The 24142-nt window shown below is 51.4% G+C and overlaps 1 protein-coding gene across 4 annotated transcripts in view; it reads left to right on the top strand.

Annotated features, from left to right (window-relative positions):
* Window positions 1-2081: 2081 nt before the first annotated feature.
* Window positions 2082-24142, top strand: part of LOC138522104 (uncharacterized) — a 103746-nt gene continuing 81685 nt past the window's right edge. For 2 of the 4 annotated variants that reach the window (XM_069635369.1, XM_069635367.1), the window contains exon 1: window positions 2082-2238. The gene's annotated coding sequence lies outside the window, so the exon portion shown is untranslated. Of the gene's footprint in view, window positions 2239-2877; window positions 3127-24142 lie in introns of those variants that run through there. The other 2 variants (XM_069635366.1, XM_069635368.1) reach the window with 2 other exon arrangements.

The raw sequence follows: 24142 nt of genomic DNA, 5'->3' as shown, positions 1-24142 counted from the left end.
GCATGTATTGCAAAAGTGAGTCTGGCATAAACCTTTCTTCAGTAGAGAAACCTATCTTTGCTGTAGTTGAGTTGCACTTGTAGTAATAAAGTATACTTGGGTTCCTCCACTCAAACTCAAGGGGAGATTTCTTGAGTCCTGTTTGTGGAGGTGCCTCCGCTGGCCAGTGCAGAACATCCCAAGGGGGCCTCAGGCCTGGGCCTCAGCTGTTGTAATTGGTTCTATATGGTGGCGTGTGTGGAATGTTGTTCCGTCTTCAGGGATCAACATTGCACACGGGCCTGTTGGTTTCTGTTGTTCTCCGGTGGCGGCTGCCTGCTCCGGGGGTCCAGAGATAAAGCTGTTTCCATACTTACCTGTGTCAGCTTATTTCACTGGCGACGAGTCTGGACCCCCGTCCCCACGCATGCGGGTGTCGGTGTCCCTGCAGCCCTGGTCTGGAGGGCAGGAGGAAACGCTACCGAGCCTGCCCTGAGGCCTCTGAAGAAGGCGGCGGAACGGATCGGAGCGGCGATCACCTCTGATCCGGGGTCCGGGGTGGTGCGCTACTCCCAGGAAGGGGGCGATCACCTTGATCCGGGTGCTCAGAAGGGCCGCGGCAGTCCGCCAGGTCCGGGGTGGTGCGCTACTCCCAGGAAGGGGGCGATCACCTTGATCCGGGTGCTCAGAAGGGCCGCGGCAGTCCGCCAGGTCCGGGGTGGTGCGCTACTCCCAGGAAGGGGGCGATCACCTTGATCCGGGTGCTCAGAAGGACCGCGGCAGTCCGCCAGGTCCGGGGTGGTGCGCTACTCCCAGGAAGGGGGCGATCACCTTGATCCGGGTGCTCAGAAGGACCGCGGCAGTCCGCCAGGTCCGGGGTGGTGCGCTACTCCCAGGAGAGGGGGCGATCACCTTGATCCGGGTGCTCAGAAGGACCGCGGCAGTCCGCCAGGTCCGGGGTGGTGCGCTACTCCCAGGAAGGGGGCGATCACCTTGATCCGGGTGCTCAGAAGGGCCGCGGCAGTCCGCCAGGTCCGGGGTGGTGCGCTACTCCCAGGAGAGGGGGCGATCACCTTGATCCGGGTGCTCAGAAGGGCCGCGGCAGTCCGCCAGGTCCGGGGTGGTGCGCTACTCCCAGGAAGGGGGCGATCACCTTGATCCGGGTGCTCAGAAGGGCCGCGGCAGTCCGCCAGGTCCGGGGTGGTGCGCTACTCCCAGGAAGGGGGCGATCACCTTGATCCGGGTGCTCAGAAGGGCCGCGGCAGTCCGCCAGGTCCGGGGTGGTGCGCTACTCCCAGGAAGGGGGCGATCACCTTGATCCGGGTGCTCAGAAGGGCCGCGGCAGTCCGCCAGGTCCGGGGTGGTGCGCTACTCCCAGGAAGGGGGCGATCACCTTGATCCGGGTGCTCAGAAGGGCCGCGGCAGTCCGCCAGGTCCGGGGTGGTGCGCTACTCCCAGGAAGGGGGCGATCACCTTGATCCGGGTGCTCAGAAGGGCCGCGGCAGTCCGCCAGGTCCGGGGTGGTGCGCTACTCCCAGGAAGGGGGCGATCACCTTGATCCGGGTGCTCAGAAGGGCCGCGGCAGTCCGCCAGGTCCGGGGTGGTGCGCTACTCCCAGGAAGGGGGCGATCACCTTGATCCGGGTGCTCAGAAGGGCCGCGGCAGTCCGCCAGGTCCGGGGTGGTGCGCTACTCCCAGGAAGGGGGCGATCACCTTGATCCGGGTGCTCAGAAGGGCCGCGGCAGTCCGCCAGGTCCGGGGTGGTGCGCTACTCCCAGGAAGGGGCGGCTGCACATTAGCCTGCAGCCCATTTATTCGTCGCGTACTGAGACGCGACCATTGCTGCTGTGGTGCGCATCCAACCCCAACCGCGCAGGTGGTCGATTATCCTTGAAGGAGGGCGACGGCGGGTGAGGCACTCAACTGTCTTCCGGGAGTGCTGTTGGATCTGGCGGCCCTGGTGACGGCTTGCTAAACGATGCGTGCAGAGTGATTCCGGGGTGTGGCTGGCAGAAGCCTGGAAGGGGAGGCTTGGCTGGCATTTCCTTCGCTTCCACATTGCAGGGTGGGCGGGGCCAGCACCAGTGATTCATCACGGATGCATCTCATCCTGTAGTGAGAAAGGGTGGCGGCAGTGGGCACCCCTGTCGTCCTGCACACCCTGGTTTTCTTAATTGTTCGGCACACAACTGTCCTTGATCGGAGTTTGGTGTAGGGTGAGCTGCATAAAACTACAGGACTGGTGCATTTAATCATCAGGTGAGTGGATGCACTTTTTGCAGCGAGTGAGGCAGTTGGTGCACCAGAGTTGAAATTGCGTTGTGCAACTGGCCACTTGTACCCTGATCACTAAACATGTTGCATACGGTGGCCAGACCCCCACCTGCATTTTTGCCAACACCAGGTGAACCGGCTGCCCCTTGGGACCAGTGGGTTGACTCCTTCAAAGTGTATTTGAGGGCGGCTGGTGGCGCCAAGTTTAATGATGACGAGAAGGAGGCAGCATTGTTGAACTGCATTGGCACTGAGGGATTAAGAGTTTTCCGCCATTTACCTGGTGAGGATGTGACTATTCCTGGCAGCGGTGAAGGGGAGAGAATAGTGAGTGCATATGAAACTGCGTTAAAGAAACTGGAAGTTCGTTTTGGCAAAAGGATTAATGTGGTACTGGAGCGGTACACGTTTTTTTCTAGGGCACAATGTTCAGGGGAGTGTTCCTCGGCGGCGGCTGCCTGCTCCCGGGGTCCAGAGAATAAAGCTGTTTCCACACTTACCTGTGGCAGCTTATTTCAGCCTCAGGCCCGGCCTCAGCACATCTGTGGCAAAGGTGTTAAAAGTCAGAGGGAGACGGGGGCGGCCCCACCCACTGTGAAAGGTAAAGTTAATGACTCACCGAATGGGAGGCCAGTTAATGACTCACCGAAGTGGACTGACGTCGATGTTGCTGCAGAGGGCCTGAAGCCTTTATAAAGGGCTCGCGGGAGCCTGCGACTTTAAACGGGGAAAGCAAAGCGGCTTCAGCGCCGGGAGCCAGCGACCAGAACTAGATCACAGCGCACCTTCCACCCCGAGCGGGCATCGCTGCTGGAACACGGACCTCCCCAGGGCATGCACTGAACTGCAACTAGAGCGCCGCGACGCCCCCAGGTGAGTGCAGGCGCCCCCCTCGCCCTGCAGCTTCAGTTTCATTTCCTTTACATTCCATATTCCTAATTCCCCCAGCGACCCTCCTCTAGCTACATAGTCGCCCGGCAGTGCGCCTCGCGTTCCTGCACTGGGCATCCAGGCGCTAGCCCAGCCGGGCCGGCGCTGTCCCGTTACATGAAGCGCGCCGCTCAGTCCCTCGCCCTGAATTCCACTACGTGAGTGCTGCCGCGTGCTGCCCCACTGCCAGGGTGCTGGGGTGGGTGCTGTAGCGTGCTAGCCCAGTGCTCCAGTGAGTGCTGCCGCGTGCTGCACCGTGCTGCCCCACTGCCAGGGTGCTGTCCCACTGCCAGGGTGCTGGGGTGGGTGCTGCACCGTGCTGCCCCACTGCCAGGGTGCTGCCCCACTGCCAGGGCGCTGGGGTGCGTGCTGGCCCGCTGCCAGGGTGCTGGGGTGGGTGCTGCTGCGTGCTGGCCCGCTACCAGGGTGCTGGGGTGGGTGCTGCAGCGTGCTGCCCCATTTCCAGGGTGCTGCCCCATTGCCAGGGTGCTGCGGCGTCTCTTCAAGGTCAGGCACTTGCTCGGCAAACTTTCCAAGTGGGCGCGTTACATGTTCTCAAGCTCGTGCGATCACTTCGGCATTGTGGTGCCGCTCCCCCAGGGACGTGCTCCTGTGCTCGGCCACACCTGCACCGATTGCTGCACCCCCATGCTCTACTCCTGCCCCTACACAAACTGCGATGCCCGTTCACCCGCTGTGTTGCCCACTGCGACATCGATCTCTGATTACAAATACTGATCCATCTTGGCCCCTTTCCGATTACACACCAGGGTTCAAAAGGACCTGAGAACACAGTTTGAAGAGTTGGGCCTCTCTGCAGCGCCAGAGGGTCCAGATACGGTCCCATGGAGGCCATCTATATAATGTTCAATAGCTCCTTCTTAGCTCTCCAGCAGCTGCAGACTGGAGGGCAGAGCAATGCCTTCTTTTTTCACCCTAAATACCCCCCCCCCCCCCCACTTCCTAGATTTCTTTGCGGGAGGGCTTATTATTTTCCTAATTGCATGCAGAATGGACCTGGGACACGCCTCGTGGCGAGATGTGTAGACATTGCCAGGGCGCTTTCTACTCAATGTAGTGCCAGTGAGGGCAGTACTAGGTACTAGTCAATGTTCAGAACCTCCCAAACACCCCCGCCCCCCAGTTTTGCACGGCGCATCGCGCCACATTCAACTTCTCGGGTGCAGTATAGACGTAAACGCGCAGGTATTCTATTCAGTGTAAACGGAGACGCAAGCGTGCAACCTATTTCTAAGAGGCCCCCATTTCTGACAAGAAGAAAAATGAGGGGTGGAGTTCTGCCCAGGGTCACACAAACACACTGAGGGCGGAGTGCTGCCCAGGGTCAATCAAACGCACTGAGGGCGGAGTGCTGCCCAGGGTCACACAAACACACTGAGGGCGGAGTGCTGCCCAGGGTCACACAAACACACTGAGGGCGAAGTGCTGCCCAGGGTCACACAAACACACTCTGGGTGGAGTTCTGCCCAGGGTCACACAAACACACTGAGGGTGGAGTGCTGCCCAGGGTCACACAAACACACTGAGGGTGGAGTGCTGCCCAGGGTCACACAAACACACTGTGAGTGGAGTGCTGCCCAGGGTCACACAAACACACTGAGGGTGGAGTGCTGCCCAGGGTCACACAAACGCACTGAGGGCGGAGTGCTGCCCAGGGTCACACAAACGCACTGAGGGCGGAGTGCTGCCCAGGGTCACACAAACGCACTGAGGGCGGAGTGCTGCCCAGGGTCACACAAACGCACTGAGGGCGGAGTGCTGCCCAGAATCACACAAACACACTGAGGACGGAGTGCTGCTCAGGGTCACACAAACACACTGTGAGTGGAGTGCTGCCCAGGGTCACACAAACACACTGAGGGCGGAGTGCTGTCCAGGGTCACACAAACACACTGAGGGTGGAGTGCTGGCCAGGGTCACACAAACACACTGAGGGTGGAGTGCTGCCCAGGGTCACACAAACGCACTGAGGGCGGAGTGCTGCCCAGAATCACACAAACACACTGAGGACGGAGTGCTGCTCAGGGTCACACAAACACACTGTGAGTGGAGTGCTGCCCAGGGTCACACAAACACACTGAGGGCGGAGTGCTGTCCAGGGTCACACAAACACACTGAGGGTGGAGTGCTGGCCAGGGTCACACAAACACACTGAGGGTGGAGTGCTGCCCAGGGTCACACAAACGCACTGAGGGTGGAGTGCTGCCCAGGGTCACACAAACACAATGATGATGTTCAGGGGTATCCTCTTTCCAGAACAAACTGAATGTGTCCCAATGCACCATGCAAAACTCGAGGTGGTCTTTTGGATGTTCTAAGTGGTACCACAATGAGAAGATTTCATTAAAGTGCATTAACTGTACTCTGGTCAAATGTCACACAAATCAATTTAATAAAGGAAACCAACAATAGACGTAGGAGGAAAGCAGTTGGTAAGAACAATTGGCAGAATACTGGCCCCTACCACTAGACACAGTTCTGTGTGGAGATCACCCCCCACCTGTAAAGTAAAGATATATCACAAGCCCAGTCCATATATTGTTCAATTAGTCTTATTCCCTTCTACAATGTTTCTACCACTGCAATGTACCTGGAATAGCAGAGTTCGGCGACGGATCCTTCTTGAGCAGCTCCCTTTAAAGCAGGAGCCACGGATCGTCGAGATCCCTCAAAGAAAGTGAACTCGGCATTGAGGCAGCAGCGTCAGTCCCGGCGGTGCTTTTTGATGATAGGTCGAAGACGTCCTGCAAGGAAGAGGCGTGCAGGGCACCTCAATGTCGATAGTTCAGGACCGTAAAGAGTTTGAAGAACTGTGGCCCAGCAAGGGCATCGAGTCGTCCGGCATCTCCACGATCTTTGGGTGGTGAGAAACCCACTGGTGCATGCTCCTCGGTGCGTCGACGGCCTGGCCTTCTCCGGTGGGATAAAGCGGTCGGCTATGAGAACGAGCATGTCCGGGAATCAAAATGTCTTAATCAAGGAATCGTTGCAGCTCCGGTCGTCAATGGCACGGCATCAGGCAGTCCCTGCTTCTGGGCAACACGGCTTCAACGGGCCTCCAGCATTTATATAGCAAACCTGCAAACCCTGGTTGACGACGGTGGACGGAATGTCTGGTGCTTATCTTCGTTCTCCTCGGCGGTCCCCATCTCCGGTCGGCAGCCTGTCGAGGGTCTGATATCCAGGGAGCATCGGCAAAGGTTAGCAATGCTCGATGGTCCCTCGGAGCACGGGAAGAGTGCGCTTAACCAGATCCTCTCTTGGATCAGTCTCGATGTCACGGCAGCTTTCAGATTGCAGTGAAGGTAACAGCAGTCAACCTTCTTCGGGTTCGGCTTCGAAATTCAGCTTCAGTTTCTACTTCAGCTCCTGAGCTAATTCTAGCAGTCAGAGGCCCCCAGATATACCAGTTGATCTCCCATTCATTCTGCTGGGTCACACTCAGGCAACCAATCACTCAGAAGGGCATTCAGCAGTCAGTCAGCCAATCAGGCATACAGTGCATTCAGGCCACCCTCCTCCCTCTCAGACACTCACAACAAGAAATGTGGATTGGGACAAGTATCCAGCCATTCAACACTACACACTGCATTCATACCAGTTTCGGGCAGGGCTGTCTCAGTCATTGCGTTTCATACTGCAAACCAGACATCCACAACAAGTGCATATTGATCACACACTCCATTCACTCAGGTCGCACAACATACAGTCACTGTGAAGGCTCCAGCCAGTCTGGCCTGGACTTCACTACAATACCATATATGTAACTTCCACCCAACAGCCAGTAGGGGGGAAGGGACAGAGACGGGGCTTCCCAGGTCTTTGGGAAAACAGGGTAACAGGTAACAGGCAATAGAAAGCAAGTAGTTTGGGAGTGGCGCGCATGCCCAGTGCGGGGAGGGGGCACATTTTGGTGTTTCGCCCTGGGCACCAAATGGACTAGAAACTGCCCTACCCCTGACATACCCCCATCATTTCAATTGCCTACAAATGTATGCATAAGAGTGCGGGTGCTAACGACAAAGGCTTTACATTATTAATTGCTGAGCCTTTGTTAAAAGTTCAGCCCCAGCACTGGTTACTGTGTGTGTGTCGGGCCCTCTGCTACCACGGCTCTGCACTTCAGCCAGCTCAACTCAACATCGCCCAAAAATGTTAGGGGGGCTAAAGCCACGTCTCCTCAATGGCCGTTGTGCCACCGTCTCACGTTTTAGTTGTACGTATGCATGTGTGTTGTGTGCACACAGGGCATGTCAATGGAGGTGCGAGTGAGTGTGTGCAGGCATAGGTGTGTTGACTGTGTCTGTGAAAGAATGATAAACAATACATTATTTGTTTGTATGTTGTCAGTGGAATGAACTTTGTCAATGTTATGTTCTGTAACTGGGTGAAGATGTCTGGGGGCTGTTAGGGAGAATTCTCAGAAATGTGCGAATTCCTCTCTACCTTAGAGACCCCCAGCTCTTTTGCTTGTCTCTAGGACTTTCTCATTTTTACTTGGAGTTAGTGAGACCGTTTTTTTCCCACTCTCTCATGTATTTCTTTTTTAAACTGTGTCTTTATTAATTTTAAAAAATGTAACATTGTATACAACATTTCATCCCCCCCTCCTCTCCGGAAAAGTTTAGTCCATTCTCTGTCTTTCAGGAATTTGCTGATTCACTTAGCTACTTCAGTTGAAGAGGTCCAGTATCCTTATTTTATGTGGGCACCATTGTTCATTGTAGTCCGACTGGAGGTACCCCAGAGCTATACCCCAGTCTGTTCTGAACTTTTGATGTTCCCCCTGGATAGAGTAAGTTATTCACTCCATGGCTAGGTATGACCATACTCTTCTCGTCCAATCCACTGTGAGTGGGAGGCTATTTCCATCCATGCCCCTATCAGTAGAACCATAAAGTTTCTTTTCTGTGTCACGTTCCACTGTTTGTCCCTGTTGTCCCAGAGGCCCCCCAGCCACACTTGTTCCCCTCAGCCCTTCGCCTCTGAGAACATTCCCTGCTCTCCCCAGAAAGTACTTAGGCTCGGGCAGTCCCACCAGACATGTCGCCAGTCTCCTCGACCTCCACATACCCTCCAGCATCTATCTGGGGTAGTGCCATACATTGCGTGTAGTCGTTCTGGCGTGTAGGGCCATTGCATCATCATTTTCATCCACATTTCCCTTGTTTGAATGGCTTTAGTGAGCTTCGGTATTCTGCCCCATATAAATTCCCACCTGTCCATGGGGAGTGAGGTTTTAAGTGTTTTCTCCCATCTTTTCATGTATTGCCACTTTACCGTTTCTTCTTGTGCGTTTAGGTATCTATATGTATTGGAGACAAACTTGTGAGTACCTGTGAGTCATTCTGTACGTTTCAAACGGGGTTAGAGCTCTAGTCGCCGCGCTTTGTATGCGCTGCGTACTCAACCAATGGTGTATTTCTTCATATTTGTATCTGTCTCTGGGGGACAGACTAAAGGATGTCTCGCATTCCGCAAATGATTTGATCTGCTGGTCTTGAAACATATCTCCTACCATTTTACACCCCACCTCTTCCTGTTTCCGAAATGCCCCCTTTTCCATTCCTGGGGGGAATTCCGGGTTTTTAAATAGTGGCATAAAGGGGGCTGGTTCCTTTGTTAGGGTCCCTTTCAGTGTGGCTTTGTACCATAGACTCATGGTCGATTTCATTATTTCACTTATATGGACATTGGGGTGTTTGTGTTGTTTGCTGATCCATAGGAGGTGTCTGGGGGATGTTGTCGCCACCGCCCTACCCTGTGCTTCTCAAATTTTCTCTGCATTTACGGTATACATTCTTTCTGGACCCATAGCTGTGCGGCTCGTAGTATTTCCTGAAGTGTGGGAGGGCGCACCCCCCCTCTTTTCTATGGGCTGTCAGGACCGCGCTCGATACCCTAAGAGTTTTATTCTGGCATATGTACGCTGACACCATCTTCGTGAGGGACTTAAAGAAGGCTGGGGGAATTCTAATCGGGAGGGCCTGAAACAAATACGTTAGTTTTGGCAGTATAGTCATTTTCACCGCCGTTATTCTACCCCACCAATTCAGTAGGTTCATTTTGGTTTTTATCTAGGAGCTGAGGGTAGTTATGAACATATAAATCTTCCCTTTTCCCCGTGAGTGTAATTCCCAGGTAATTAACCCCTTTGTTCGCTATTTTCAGTTGTATGTCTGTCGCTACTGCTTGGATATTTCCCCTGTTCCCTGCCAGTACCAGGATCTCTGTTTTTTGCCTGTTAAATTTAAGCCCTGATACCTCTATTTCGCGCATGAGATGCAGGAGTGATCTTTCCGGGTCACCTAGCGCCACTAACATATCATCCGCGTATGCTATTACTTTATGGGCCCGTCCCGCCATTTCTATGCCTCCGATCTCTGGTGATTCTCTAATTTTTGTCAGTAGGGGTTCTAGGTATAATGCATTTAGTAGTGGGGATAGCGGGCATCCTTGCTTGGTGCCTCTCTCTATTTGTAATATATCGGATAGCCCCCCCCCGTTCACTGCAAGCTTTATCGTCGGGGAGTTGTAGTTAGCGCGGACCATATCTATGAAAGCTTTGCCCATGCCCATTTACTTCAGTATTAAGAAGAGGAACGACCACTCCACCCGGTCGAACGCTTTCTCTGCGTCTATGGCGACCATGGCTGCGGGGAATTGAGTGACCCAATTTTTTCCACTAAATGTAAGACCCTTCTAACGTTATCATGTGTTTGTCTGTTTGGGACAAACCCTGATTGATCTAAATGGATGAGCTTCAGGAGGAGTTGTGCCAGCTTTGTGGCTAGTATCTTGGAGTATAATTTTGCGTCCAGGTTGATTAGTGCTATCGGGCGGTACACGCTTGGGAGTTGTTCATCCTTCCCCTTTTTGTGGAATACCAATACTTTTGCTTCATTCATGGTTTGGGTGACGTTCCCCCTCTCTTTAAATGAGTTGAAGAGGTCTGTGAGGACGGGGGCAAGAATATCTTTATATGTCTTATAGAACAGAGCAGTGTGCCCATCTGGGCCTGGGGCTTTATTTTTGGGGAGGTCCTGAATTGCTTTGTTTACCACTTCTAATGAGATGTCCCTGTCCAGGTGACATTTTTCTTCCTCTGAAAATAATGGGAGGGTAACCTCTTCTAGATGTGCCTTCTGCTGTTCCATCCCTGGACGGTCCGAGGAGCGCAGCTCCTGGTAGAAGCGTTTGAATATATAACGTTTTTATCTGTCCCATGTCGTCTTTGAGGGCCTCTATTGTCTGGGACTGCTCCTTCCCTTTCAGTTGTCTAGCTAAGAGTTTGTCGGCCTTGTTAGCTTTCACATAGTACCAATGCTTGGTGTAAAAGAGGTCCCTCTCCGCCTTTTTAGTGTTTCCAGCTGCCCTTGGACGTGTCTTAGGGTTTTTTGGAGTTTCCTAGTTGGTGTTTGTATGACCTTGGCTTGGATCGCCCTAATGTTTGCCTCCAATTCTGCTTCCCATTGACGGATCTGTTTCTCCCTCTGTGATTTATGAGCTATGAGGTGTCCCCTTGTGACCGCCTTCAGGGCCTCCCAGAGAGTTCCTGGTGTCTATGTAGTCTGTAATGTGCTCTCTGAGAGTCTGTCCCATGACCGGATCTCTTGACAATGTCTTCTGGAAGGTGCCAGCCCTATAGTCTTGCGTGTTTTTGTGACCAATGGAGGGAGGCCCAGACTGGGGCGTGATCAGAGAGAGTTGTTGTGCCCATCTCAGCCTGCTGTATTTTCCCTAGGAGCCCCACCGTGGCCCAAAGATAATCTATTCTTGAGCCCGTGTTGTGTACGTGCGAGAAATAAGTATAATCTCTCTGGTTGCCCTGGCTCTATCCACTTGCACCTCTCAGATAGAGGCGGAGGGTTCAGGAAAGGGGTGGGAACCTTGATTAGTCCTCCGGCTCTATCCACGTGCACCTCAGATAGAGGTGGAGGGTTTGGGAAAGGGGTGGGGTCTTTGATTAGTGGCCTGGCTCTGTCCACTTGCACCTCTCAGATAGAGGCGGAGGGTTCAGGAAAGGGGTGGGGACCTTGATTAGTCCTCCGGCTCTATCCACTTGCACCTCTCAGATGGAGGCGGAGGGTTCAGGAAAGGGGTGGGAACCTTGATTAGTCCTCCGGCTCTATCCACGTGCACCTCAGAGGTGGAGGGTTTGGGAAAGGGGTGGGGTCTTTGATTAGTGCCCTGGCTTTGTCCACTTGCACCTCTCAGATAGAGGCGGAGGGTTCAGGAAAGGGGTGGGGCCCTTGATTAGTCCTCTGGCTCTATCCACGTGCACCTCAGATAGAGGTGGAGGGTTTGGGAAAGGGGTGGGGTCTTTGATTAGTGCCCTGTGTTTATCCACTTGCACCTCTCAGATAGAGGCGGAGGGTTCAGGAAAGGGGTGGGGACCTTGATTAGTCCTCCGGCTCTATCCACGTGCACCTCAGATAGAGGCGGAGGGTTCAGGAAAGGGGTGGGAACCTTGATTAGTCCTCCGGCTCTATCCACTTGCACCTCTCAGATAGAGGCGGAGGGTTCAGGAAAGGGGTGGGAACCTTGATTAGTCCTCCGGCTCTATCCACTTGCACCTCTCAGATAGAGGCGGAGGGTTCAGGAAAGGGGTGGGAACCTTGATTAGTCCTCCGGCTCTATCCACTTGCACCTCTCAGATAGAGGCGGAGGGTTCAGGAAAGGGGTGGGAACCTTGATTAGTGGCCTGGCTTTATCCACTTGCACCTCAGATAGAGGTGGAGGGTTCAGGAAAGGGGTGGGAACCTTGATTAGTCCTCCGGCTCTATCCACTTGCACCTCTCAGATAGAGGCGGAGGGTTCAGGAAAGGGGTGGGGTCTTTGATTAGTGGCCTGGCTCTATCCACTTGCACCTCAGATAGAGGCGGAGGGTTCAGGAAAGGGGTGGGAACCTTGATTAGTCCTCCGGCTCTATCCACGTGCACCTCAGATAGAGGTGGAGGGTTCAGGAAAGGGGTGGGGTCTTTGATTAGTGCCCTGGCTCTATCCACTTGCACCTCTCAGATAGAGGCGGAGGGTTCAGGAAAGGGGTGGGAACCTTGATTAGTCCTCCGGCTCTATCCACGTGCACCTCAGATAGAGGTGGAGGGTTCAGGAAAGGGGTGGGGCCCTTGATTAGTCCTCTGGCTCTCGGAGAGGATGCTAGAGAGCTGACCAAAATGGCCACTCATCTGAGCTCCCGTGTGGCTCTTGATAAATCCTGGCTAATCGAGACTGATCCGGTGGGTATTAGACCCAAAAACTTGCATGAAATCTGACAAGAGAAGCATAAGACCGTTCACCCCAAAATCACAAAGTTTGGAGAACCAGGAGCAGAGAAACGGCCCATTGGGCAGCCAGACCAGAAACGAAAAGGACGCACTGCCTGCAAACACTCCGCCGCCGCCCAATACCTCTCAGTGAAAACAAGCCCAGGGATCGAGCAAAGAACTGGAGGCACGTCCAGAGGACTATTCAGGGAAACCAGTCAAGACGCATAACACCAGCCCCCCACAAGAAGTCCTCCAACTACACGTCAGTGGTGGGAGGGCGCAAGAACGAGTCCCAGCCCCGCCGCCATAGCACGCACAACAGGGACGCCAGCCGGCACGCCAGACCAGGTTCTGAGGCACCCAGTGTGAAAAATCCTGATAAAGGAAAACAAGCGGGGGGGCTCCGGTGGGACATCGGAACCACGGCTGCCGAAAGACACCCTGCTAGCAAAGCCGTAGACGTCTGCGGAGGGGCCCCGGCAAGCACTCGGCCAGCGAGCGGGCACAAGGGTAAGCTGCTCGCTGGGGCAGAGATGAGCAGCATCTCACCCAACATAACCCAAAACACAGCCCGTTGGGGGAGAGGGCTGAAGAGGCGCTCCACCAGCGCTCCGGAGACCAGGCCAACAGCGGACAAAACGTGACAACGAGAACTCTCCACCCAACAGTATATATCGGCGATGACGGGAGACACCTGCTGCGGGCCACGGCCCTCCTCGCCGACAGCTACTACCAGAGGCTGGAACATCTTCCCCGACATCCATAGCAGACTGAGAGCTGGTCCCAACGGCGAGGCACCGAAAAGGACCATCACAGACCTAAGGTACGGAGGCCCGGGGGGTGCATACCCATTGCTGTGACATATCAAGCTGGGACTAGACTGTGCTGAGAACCCCAGCGACACCCAGAGAGCGAATCCTGGTCCTGACACTCAGCCACACCCCGGTAATAAATACACTGATACTTCTCAGCGGGAGCACAGGGAGTGAGCCCATAATTGCCAATAGTAAGCCCCGTCAACGCCCGACACCAAGCGCTATATCAGCAAGACCAACACGTTGCATAAAGCAAACACCCCTGGGGTTGTGCATAAGGCAGTTCAATCCATCTAAGACCCAGCGATCATAAGACCCCCCACCCCCCGGCCACACGAACTCGAGCTCAGTGGACAATGGCCTAATACTCCTAAGCGTATCCCATCAGTGCGAGAGGCAGAATCACAATCCCAGGACCAGTGCAGAACAGGCGCGCCCCACTGGCCTCTCACCACAACACACATAAGGAGACAAAGCGAACACAACGGATCAACATTGCCTTGCGTCAGCAGCTCAGCCTCTACAGCCAACATCTTCCGATTTCCCCCCTAATTTGCCCGACCACAATATGGGAAAAACAGATAAACTACAACGCAAGCTGAACTTTGAAGCTGGTACTACATCCAAAGCAGGCCGGGGTCTCCATCACCAGAGACACCCCACGAAGATGACCCCCCCCGACCCTCAAGTCCCTAGACATCAGAGAAATTCTCCTTGAACTAAAAGCAGGGATTGGAGGCCTTGACAGCGAAATTGATGGCCTCTCCTCCAAGGTGGATCAACTACATCGGCTGGACAAGCATGCTGACCGTCTAGACAATGTAGAACGAGTATCTGACTTGGACGACAACACAACGTCCCGGGCAACAAGAGTAACAACCTTGGAAACACAAATGAAAGCAGTACACGCAAAGAACAAAGACCTCGAAGGGCGCTCTAGGAGAAACAACGTGAGAAATGTAGGGGTCAGGGAACAACAGCAACAAACAAAAATGGAAGACTATATCAAAACAATGTGTACAGAACTCTTTGGGTTCAGAAGACTGTTCGTCATTGAAAGGGCACACAGGATCCCATCCACGAGACCGATCCCAGGAGCCCCACCCCGCCCAATCATCGCAAAACTACTTAGCTATAAAGATCGCGACGCGATTCTGAGACTTGCAAGAGAGAAAGGCGACCTGCACTACGACGGTGATTCAATCCACTTCTACCCAGACTTCTCCCCAACTGTCCAAGCACAAAGAAGATCCTTTATGAGTGTAAAACAAAGACTATGCAATAATCAGATACCCTACTCAATGCTCTTTTCTGCTAGACTTCGAATACAACACGAAGGGAAAATTAAATTCTTTCAGTTGCCCGAAGAAACCAATGCATATCTGGACCGAGCTGGATGTGGGCCTCCCAACAATAACCCACGTCTACCACAGAGGGATAGAGCACGGAGAAACCCGCCGTAACATGGCACCCGAATCCAACCAAGATGACGAATATCGCAACAGACCCATCGGAATCAACACAAAAAAGAGAAGAGAGCCACAGGACTTGGGAAGCTCCCAATGCCCCTTGCACGGCACAGTTACAGTTCACAGGGTGGGAGCTAAAGGGGAGGGCACAGGAGACAAGCAATTTGGGGGTTGGGCGCGAGAAAGGGAGGGGGGAGAACAGGCAAGTTGGGGGACGCCAAGTTTAAGAATTTACAGAAGGTAACACATGCAACGAACCAAAACAAGACATCTTGAGCCCGACCCTCCCCACCCCCCGCGCTGGAACGCACCAAGCCAAGACCCGGATATCCAACAATCAACCACAAGCCGACAAATATGGAGCCTTGAAAACAGCTCACCCGAAGGCACAGTAGCACTCAAATACCCAGCTGAAACACTGAGAAAAAAACGTACCTGTTCAACTTAACAACATGGAATATTAAAGGCGGCAACCAGTCCACCAAGACCAGGAAGATAACACAGTACCTCCGCCGACACAAAACTGATATAGCCCTTATCCAAGAAACACATTTACACCCTTCCTCCGAAAACATGTGGGCTAAGGAATGGGGCTGCCACAGGTACTTTGCATCCTTCTCCTCATACGCAAGAGGAGTCGCCATCCTAATAAACAAAACGACCAACTTCAAATTAATAAAAACTCGACGGAGAAGAGATTATATTCATAAACTCCTATGGCCCAAACACGGACGGACCCAATAATTTCAACTGGATAATGTCCCATTTAGAATCAAACAAGAAAGTCAAAATCATTTGGGGAGGAGACCTCAACACACCGCTAGATCTGTGCAAGGATAAATCCCACAACACAACAACTCCCCCCTCAAAAGCAAGTCTGCAAATCACCGAGATATGTTACGCATACGACCTCAAAGACATCTGGAGAAGCAAACACAGGGAATCCCAAGAATATACCTACTACTCCTGGGTCCATAAAACCAGCTTGAGACTAGACTACCTTCTCGTGTCCTCCGACAGCCAATATCAATGGGGCGAATGCCACATCCTTCCCAGGTCGCTATCAGACCATTCAGCAGTTACCCTTGAGTGTATCACGTCTCAAGAAGATCCCAAAAGACCGCACTGGAGATTTAAACCCGGAGCCCTCCGGGACCAAGTGTCCGCTGAGGCACTACGAGTCGAAATCACATCCTTCATAGAAATTAACCAGGGCTCCGTGGCCTCAGCAGGCACGCTATCGAAAACGTTTAGATGCTAAGTCAGAGTAGTCTGCCTAGCAAAAGAAAATGGGATACTCAAACTATTAAGAAGGGAACTGATTATGAGGGAGACCAGGCTAAAAGATTTGGAACGCACGCTTTCTTCCGCTAATGATCTTCGAACTCTAGCAATGCTTAAACAAGAACTAGGGACCTTTCAAACCACGGCAGAAAGGGAAATAAAATGTCTTACAAGACATCAAAAGGTCCGACAATACGTTGAGGGACAAAAACCTGGGGCACTCCTAGCAAGACTTATAGCGATGGAGAGGAAACCCACGACGATAGAATCAGTCCTCAACCATACAGGAAACCCCGTCTACACCGAAGAAGAAATATTGGAGACCTTTCGCAAGTTCTACCAAGATCTTTGAGTCGCATTATACTGCCGACCCCATAGAACTAGCACAATTCCTGGACGCGATAGAGCTGTACTGGACGAATGCTGAACTTCTAGAATCTCTTAACCAGCTCATCAATACTGAAGACATTTCCAGAGTGATTAAGGAGCTACCAAACACAAAAGCACCCGGCCCAGACGGGCTAACGGGTGAATTCTATAAAGCCTATGCAGACCTCCTGGCACCACTACTGCTTCAAGTCTACGAAGAGGCCCTGATTAATGGACAACTACCGCCAACACTCTACATGGCCAACATTATCCTCCTTCTTAAACCCGGCAAACCCAAAGAAGACTGTGCGTCCTATAGACCCATATCATTAATAAATCTAGACAACAAAATGTTTGCTAAAATTCTTACCAAGAGACTATTCCCCCTAATGCCAGCTTTAGTGCTGGCTGATCAAGCAGGTTTCGTGTCAGGCAGGAATATCTCGTTTGGCATCAGAAGAATGTTTGGCTTGATGGAAGCTCTTGACCCAGAAAACCAGGCAGTAGTAGTACTATTAGATGCAGAAAAGGCATTCGACTCAGTTGAATGGCCCTTCATCTATTCAGTCTTAAAACGTATGGGCCTCGGCAAACGCTTTATACACTTGATTGCTCGACTGTATAAAAAACCCACTTCTTACATAACAATAGGCAACAGATGCTCAACCGAAATAAATTTACGACGAGGAATGAGACAAGGCTGCCCCCTGTCAGCATTACTATTTGCCTTGGTTATGGAACCCCTGGCCTCTGATCTAAGACTCTGCCACCTACATCGCGGACTCTCCCTAGGTACGCACAGGATGATAGTTTCCCTTTACGCAGATGATATTGCACTATTTTTGCAAGATCCCGCTGAAAACCTAAACCCAATACTGAAATTCGGCACTTTCTCAGGACTAAAAATTAATAACTCAAAATTGATAATATTCCCACTGACGGCAACCACCAAGGAATTCACTAATGACTATGGCTTCAAATGGCAGCACTCAAAAGTGAGATACTTGGGGATCTTTATGTCCAGATCCTGCCGTGATATTATGCAAGATCATTATGAATCTGCATTAGTGACCATTCAAAACAAAGTCAACAGATGGAAAACACTCCCACTCACAATTTGGGGAAGAGTAGCCCTGGTTAAAATGGTCATCCTTCCTTCCAAAACTACTCTCTCTTCTCAAACATCCCACTAATCCTAACACAGAAGTTCATACAACGTATCAGAAGCGTGATCCATGACCTGGTGTGGGCAGGCAAAATTGCAAGAGTGGCATACACTAAGCTGACACTCTCGGTGGCACAAGGAGGACTAGCTCTCCCAGATATAGAGCACTACTACTGGGCTGCCCAAGCCCAATTCCTCAGCCATTGGTATGCTAGTCATTTTATTAGAACTCATGTCCAGATAGAGAGAGCCCTGGCAACACCTCATCTGCTCCGAGCCGTGATCTTTGGCGAAACACCACCCAGAACACAGATGAATATCGTTCACACAATGTATTCAATCTGGAAATAGATGGCAAAGAGCGGAATCCAAAACAGATATTCCCCCCCTCCTTCCGGCGAAATTTATTCCGGGACTACTGCTCACAACAGAAAAGATTTTCCTCCAATGGACAGAAAAACTACAAATAAAATCCCTTGGAGATCTGTTCCCAAACGGCACATTTTTGTCACCCCAACAAGCTCTGGAAAGGGGAAGCAACAATGCACTAGACACATTAATCTATTTCAGACTACGACATACCCTCTGAGCTCAAATCCCCCACGTTCCCAGACCAGCCCGCTACCTGGCCACTACTACACGCAACAATACAAGCTCAAGGAGAAGGGTGCCTGGTCGCAAACATTTACAAGTCCCTCTCGATCAGAGACTCCACCAAACTCAGGACCTAGGAGAAAATGGGAAAGAGCTCTGAATGCCACGATAACTGATAAAGACTGGAATTATATTCTCTGTCTCACAAAAAAAGTGGCAATTAACACCAGATACAGGCAGATCCATTTCAATTTCCTCCACCAGGTGTACCGCACACCGGCAAAGCTTCATACACAGAAACCATCTGAATCCGCCGCATGCAACCGGTGCGGCGAACCAGAAGCAGACTTTGTGCATCTGGCGTGGTTATGCCCCACAATTGCCAAATTCTGGAATGCAGTCCTAGAGAAAACGTCAGCAATTATCGGAACACAACTAGAGGCGGACCCACTAATGACACTGCTAGGGCTCACCAACCAGACACAGTCCGCCGACTGATAAATCTACTTCTCGTCCTGGCCCGCCGCAGAAGAATTGCATGTAATTGTGAAAGGCCCGGCCTCCAAGCTGGCAACGCTGGCTACAAGACATCACGTACTGTCAAGACGTGGAAACCAGCTTTATTAAAACGTTGCCATTACATGCACGTCCGCCAGATATATGGGGCCCATACATAGACTATTTGCTGTCATCTAACTGGGACTCACAAGCCTCGTCTCCAGATCATAGCCAACAACAACCAATCCAAAACACAACCTGACTTCTCGAGCTCATGTAATGTAACCTTTTATTACTGGCTCCAACGCACACCAGATCTGAAGGGTTGAAAAGGATGTAAAAAAGAAAGGGGGAGGGGGGAGAGATGAGGGGTTTGTTACACTTGTGATTGCCGGTGCATGGCCCTTGTATTTAATTGTCATGGAAAATCAATAAAGAAAGTTTTTTTAAAAAAAAGTCCTCTGGCTCTATCCACTTGCACCTCAGATAGAGGTGGAGGGTTCAGGAAATGGGTGGGGACCTTGATTAGTGCCCTGGGTCTATCCACTTGCACCTCAGATAGAGGTGGAGGGTTCAGGAAATGGGTGGGGACCTTGATTAGTGCCCTGGCTCTATCCACTTGCACCTCAGATAGAGGTGGAAGGTTCAGGAAAGTGGTGAGGCCTTTAATTAGTGCCCTGGCTCTATCCACTTGCACCTCAGGTAGAGGTGGAAGGTTCAGGAAAGTGGTGAGGCCTTTGATTAGTGCCCTGGCTCTATCCACTTGCACCTCAGGTAGAGGTGGAAGGTTCAGGAAAGTGGTGAGGCCTTTGATTAGTGCCCTGGCTCTATCCACTTGCACCTCATATAGAGGTGGGGGATTTGGGAAAGGGGTGGGGACCTTGATTGGTACCCTGCCTCTATCCACTTGCATCTCAGATAGAGGCGGAGGGCTCAGGAAAGGGGTGGGGCCTTTGATTAGTGCCCTACCTCTATCCACTTGCACCTCAGATAGAGGTGGGGGATTTGGGAAAGGGGTGGGGCCCTTGATTAGTGCCCTGGCTCTATCCACTTGCATCTCAGATAGAGGTGGGGCTCAGGAAAGGGCTGGGGGCGTTGATTAGTGCCCTGGCTCTATCCACTTGCATCTCAGATTGAGGTGGAGGGCTCAGGAAAGGGGTGGGGGCCTTGATTAGTGCCCTGGCTCTATCCACTTGCACCTCAGGTAGAGGTGGAAGGTTCAGGAAAGTGGTGAGGCACTTGATTAGTGCCCTGGCTCTATCCACTTGCACCTCAGGTAGAGGTGGAAGGTTCAGGAAAGTGGTGAGGCCCTTGATTAGTGCCCTGGCTCTATCCACTTGCACCTCAGATAGAAGTGGAGGGTTCAGGAAAGGGGTGGGGCCCTTGATTAGTGCCCTGCCTCTATCCACTTGCACCTCAGGTAGAGGTGGAAGGTTCAGGAAAGTGGTGAGGCCCTTGATTAGTGACCTGGCTCTATCCACTTGCACCTCAGATAGAAGCGGAGGGCTCAGGAAAGGGGTGGGGACCTTGATTAGTGCCCTGGCTCTATCCACTTGCACCTCAGATAGAGGTGGAAGGTTCAGGAAAGTGGTGAGGCCCTTGATTAGTGCCCTGGCTCTATCCACTTGCACCTCAGATAGAGGTGGAGGGTTCAGGAAATGGGTGGGGACCTTGATTAGTGCCCTGGCTCTATCCACTTGCACCTCAGATAGAGGTGGAGGGTTCAGGAAATGGGTGGGGACCTTGATTAGTGCCCTGGCTCTATCCACTTCCACCTCAGATAGAGGTGGGGGATTTGGGAAAGGGGTGGGGACCTTGATTGGTACCCTGCCTCTATCCACTTGCATCTCAGATAGAGGCGGAGGGCTCAGGAAAGGGGTGGGGCCCTTGATTAGTGCCCTGGCTCTATCCACTTGCATCTCAGATAGAGGTGGGGCTCAGGAAAGGGCTGGGGGCGTTGATTAGTGCCCTGGCTCTATCCACTTGCATCTCAGATAGAGGTGGAGGGCTCAGGAAAGGGGTGGGGGCCTTGATTAGTGCCCTGGCTCTATCCAATTGCACCTCAGGTAGAGGTGGAAGGTTCAGGAAAGTGGTGAGGCACTTGATTAGTGCCCTGGCTCTATCCACTTGCAACTCAGGTAGAGGTGGAAGGTTCAGGAAAGGGGTGGGGCCCTTGATTAGTGCCCTGCCTCTATCCACTTGCACCTCAGGTAGAGGTGGAAGGTTCAGGAAAGTGGTGAGGCCCTTGATTAGTGCCCTTGCTCTATCCACTTGCACCTCAGATAGAAGCGGAGGGTTCAGGAAAGGGGTGGCCCTTGATTAGTGCCCTGGCTCTATCCACTTGCATCTCAGATAGAGGTGGAGGGCTCAGGAAAGGGGCGGGGACCTTGATTAGTGCCCTGGCTCTATCCACCTGCACCTCAGATAGAGGTGGAGGGTTCAGGAAAGGGGCGGGGACCTTGATTAGCGCCCTGGCTCTATCCACTTGCACCTCAGATAGAGGTGGAGGGTTCAGGAAAGGGGCGGGGACCTTGATTAGCGCCCTGGCTCTATCCACTTGCACCTCAGATAGGGGTGGAGGGCTCAGGAAAGGGCTGGGGGCCTTGATTAGCGCCCTGGCTCTATCCACTTGCATCTCAGATAGAGGTGGAGGGCTCAGGAAAGGGTTGGGGGCGTTGATTAGCGCCCTGGCTCTATCCACTTGCATCTCAGATAGAGGTGGAGGGCTCAGGAAAGGGGTGGGGACCTTGATTAGTGCCCTGGCTCTATCCACTTGCACCTCAGATAGAGGTGGAGGGCTCAGGAAAGGGGTGGGGACCTTGATTAGTGCCCTGGCTCTATCCACTTGCACCTCAGATAGAGGTGGAGGGCTCAGGAAAGGGGTGGGGCCCTTGATGGGTTCAGGAAAGGGGTGGGGACCTTGATTAGTGCCCTGGCTCTATCCACTTGCACCTCAGATAGAGGCGGAGCATTTTGCAAAACGCTATATGTAGCAGTTTTAGATCAAACGGCAGCCTTTGACAATATTGACCTAACTTTACTTTGGGAGAAGTTGAAGAGGTGGGGTATTTGTCGAGGCCTCCTGACAGTAACAATACTGTAAGTGTCAGATGAAATACCCATGGAGATTTATCAAGCCCTATCACAGTTATAAGAGGGGTTCGCCAGGGTTGTATTCTTGGGCCCATCTCTTTAATCTCTTCCTGGCAGATCTGTGGATGGAGTTTCTCTCATGATGGGGTGGGGTAGGGCTTGTGCCAAAATGGGGTGATTTAAGAGTACAAACCACTCGGGGAGAAACATTAGTAGTTTTTTATATTCGATGCACCTCGTATGGGGGTACAGACCTTCCTGTTACATCTAGCATCACAGTATCACACAAAACAAGGACAGGTACATGGTCATTAAGTCGCGAAGCTATTTTTCAAAGTCTATTATTGTGTACCCTGAGCTTCACCCTAGCTAGAAGAACACCCTGTCCCTCCGTGGTGTTCTCCCCCTAGATGGCGTTGGGGTGCCGCCTATCTAACAGGATAGGAAGGGGTAAGCTAACCCTAAAACTACAATGAGAAATGCATTCTTATTAAAAACTCAATCTGGCGACCAGTCCCATGATTGGCAGCGTCGCGGTAGAGCAGTTCACGTGGGAGTATTCAGTAAGTAGTGCACTACCATATAGTTATTCAACCTCTGCGAAGTGTGCTCGACCTAACCATGTAAACTGTAATAATTGCTCTGACATCTTTGCAAGAGGAAGTTCTCTTGGGCTTGAAGAACAGAATGGCTGAGGGCGAAGCAGCATGGACAGAAATATGGGCCTAGTATTTGGTGAAGTCAACTCACTCTGTGGATTTTTGATTTACATTGTGAGAAAAGTTGTTGTACTGATGGTTTTTGCTCATTTTTGCTGCCGTATTTTAGTATTTCTTTGTATTATCCTCCTGTTTTAGTTGAGTGTAAAAGTTTCTTGTAAACTGTAAAACACTTTTAATAATAAAAAAAACCTTTGGGACGAGTGCTTTGGAGAGTGCAGTTAAGTGCAGGGACGACTCATACCACTTGCTGCACTTAAACTGCTGATGTTGTGCGAACATTATTGAGACTTCAAACAACATTTTTTGGGAAAACTTACCTCTGGACACTTAGCCACTCGCCCCCACTTCCTACTGCCTACATAACCACAAGGCGACGCGCATTTGCGTGCGCGCATTTGGGACGAGTGCTTTGGAGAGTGCAGTTAGGTAGTTTGGTAGGTGGGCTGTGGCTAGCCTGTAATTGCTAGTTATAATTTGCTTGTCAACCCATTGAAACTGATTTACTGCTTGAACAGTCATTGCATTTCTGCACCGTGCCTTGGTTAAAAAAGTTGGCCGCGTTTTGTGCTCCCAAAGTCATTTATTTTCAGTGTCTGCCACTCGCTTTTTATTAATGTCACGCTAAAGTCAGCAATGCCTTATAACACTGACTTGCAGCAGCAGGCAATCATTTCTAACGTAACTACCCAAAAAAAAATGCAACCTGCAATAGTCGATCGCATTCAGGTGAGAGATCGCAAGAGTAGTAAATCATGTACAGCGGATATCGGAGGGTACTCCAAGCCGTCGTTTGACCAAAGGCAGCCTGAAGCAGCCGAGGTAGTTCAACGGCGGGCAGAAACCAAGCATGATTTATTAATTGACTTCTCCGAAGTCTCCGATATAACTATGGCGACTGTGGTCCTGGCCTCAGAGGAGGGTCGGGACTCCAAAGAACCAGTTACTCTTACTTCGGAATTGAATACAGAACATTTAGATGCTGTTAATGCACATATTAAGGATATAGAATGCCAAGATCTTAAAAAAAATACTTTTTTTATTGTCCATTTAGTTTATTACAAACTTTAGACACACACAAAAACAGATAATTTTTAATTATATTAAATTATAGTACTGTACAGTAGAATTAAGGCTACATGAAATACACATTTAAACAACATCTCTACATTTAATTTCATCCCAAATTAAGTTGATACAACAAGTTTATATGTGTTAAAATGACAGCACAAATATGTCAATTTGTACATTTCCTCAAAAATTCTTTCCATATATTAAAAGCTGCAGCCGTGATTATGATTAATGATGCGTCCAGTATGGGAGACCAACATTGGTCACCAGAGCAATTGTTGATATTAGTTCAAAAGTCATTTGTAACCACGAGAATAGAGAATGTACAGTGATTTATAATTCGGCAATACATGGCGTCCTGTCTCTATTTCTGTGGAACATAATTGGCAAAGGCGGTCTTCGAAGGGAATTTTTTGCCAGGTTCCAAATATATTCATAGTGGGGCGCAGATTGAGTCGTAGATACAAAATAAAACGTTTGCGTTAGATAGAGCAGAACTTTAACAGATGAGTAGACGGTGAGTGTCTGTGGAAACGTAGTCCTAAAAAATCATTATCTACTTTTTGCCATAAAGTTTAACATTATTTTCTAT

The sequence above is a fragment of the Ambystoma mexicanum genome, chromosome 13, assembly GCF_040938575.1.
Source record: "Ambystoma mexicanum isolate Mex_15411 chromosome 13, UKY_AmexF1_1, whole genome shotgun sequence".
Lineage (NCBI taxonomy): Eukaryota > Metazoa > Chordata > Amphibia > Caudata > Ambystomatidae > Ambystoma > Ambystoma mexicanum.
Note: the sequence above shows the minus strand (reverse complement) of the source record. Positions and strands in the feature narration are given on the sequence as shown.